Source organism: Corylus avellana, chromosome ca2 (assembly GCF_901000735.1).
Source record: "Corylus avellana chromosome ca2, CavTom2PMs-1.0".
Classification (NCBI taxonomy): domain Eukaryota; kingdom Viridiplantae; phylum Streptophyta; class Magnoliopsida; order Fagales; family Betulaceae; genus Corylus; species Corylus avellana.
This window is the reverse complement of record NC_081542.1, coordinates 44,535,436-44,537,440: the sequence shown is the minus strand read 5'-3', so window position 1 is coordinate 44,537,440 and position 2,005 is coordinate 44,535,436.

The following is a 2,005-nucleotide window of genomic DNA, read 5'->3' as shown; positions in this document are numbered from 1 at the left end:
TTTTGTGCATTTTCTTTATTTTTCTTGTATTTTATATTTGTCCTGTATTTTGTGGTCCTAGCCTGTTGGGTTGAGAATGCGAATGAGTTTCGGCAGGAGGATGTTGCTATCTATGTATTGGATTGAGTCTATCTAAAGAGACATGTTGTTACAACTGAAAATTAATCATGGGTTAATGGATTTTAATGTTATAGATAGGTCTTGAATATCAGATTGTTATGTATGTATCTATGACTTATAACTTTATACCTTCGGCTATAATTTTTTCAAAATTTTTGCTATGTGATATAATAGCTTTATGCTCGTAATCTTTCGTCAATTAATGAGATTGAAATGATTTTCCTTTAAAATTAAAATAAAAAAGATAACGATTCTTGCCTTTAAGAAATAAATTGATTAATTTTAAAGTCTAAAGAAATATTTGATGAAAGGTCATACGTCAAGAACCGCAATAACATGTTTTCCGACCCACACCTGAGTGGAAGCCGCCGCCCATCCGGCTCCGCACTTGGTACAATTAAAAAAAAAAAAAAAAAAAAAGAGTTCGTCAATGTGGATCAATTTAGATTCATTGGGCTTGAGTTTATCTTCAGGTGAGTGAAGAAAGGCCCAACTTTTCTAAACTTTTTCAAGCTTGGGCCTACCATATTCTTTCTTTTCTTCTTTTTACTTTCAAAAAGTTTTGCCATAACCGTAAATGTAATATATTAAATAAAGTTATTTTTCTCAGTTGAAAGGTACCGGGAGCAAATCTTAATGAGAAATGATAGAGGTCAATAATTTTTTTTTATTTGACCAATCTTATCTTATAAATTATTTATTAAATTTGTGAATTTATGTGGATCCTACATAAGTTAATGGTAGACTCCATACATTTAATGGTTAATCTATTAAATTTATAAGAGAATTTTGGCCAAATATGAGAAACTTATTGACCCATTTCATTTCTCAAACTTAATTCATGGAATTTGCATACGATAAATGCTTGATGTCAATATTTCACCGATATTTTTCTCATATCATCTTACAAACTAATCATTAGATTTGTGGACTTATTTGGACTTCACATAAGTCAATTATAGACTCTACAAATCTAATAATTAATCCATTAAATTTTTAAAAGAATATAAGCAAATTATTGACACTAATCATTTCTCTTTATGTCAGGTCTAATTGAGTGTTCGTTATTACATGCAATATGAGTAGTCTTTTTTTTTAAAAAAATTAATCAAATAAGGGAAAGTGGGTTACATGAGATCGAACAACGACAAAGGGGTGGACACCCCTACAACAAACCCAAATGATAAAAGACAGTACATAATTAGAGATAGTAACAAAGTATAGGCAATGGTTTCATTCATGATACAGATGAACCATAAACAAGCCGAACCTTTCAAAAGGTCGCACAAGGCGGTTAACAAACGGCAAAATAACTCAGTTAAGAGTTCCAAGCGGTGAAGACAACTACCAGGTAGTTGCAGGGAATGTACTGTAGAAAACTGATTAGGAGTCGTGGAAGGACGAACATCGGCAACAAAAGTTTCCTCCACAAGATCAAACCACTCAGATCAATGAAACAATAACCCACAAGAAACAGAAAATAAAGCGAAACACAAAAGAAATAGAAAATACAGGAAACCATCAAAAGAACTACAACAAAAATACAACCACTCAGAGGAGAGGCGAATGTAGGGTTATGGTGAGTGTACACCACGCGCCGGCGCGTGGGTGGCTGATTTAAGAGCAGCTAATGGCGACAAAAAGCTAGGGAGCCATGGAAGGAGGTGGGGGGCGCGTTTGATGGCGAGATGAAACATGGTAAGTATGAAACTTACCTAATTGAAAAGTCAAACGTGTAAAACTCACCTATTTATTCTATGATATTTCATGTAATACGATCAATTAGTACACCCGATCCCATCCTTGTGCTTAAATCCCAAGTAGTTAGGAGTTAGTAAATTGGACCAAGTCTTTGTTACTATTTTCCCTTTCTACTTTTTTCTTT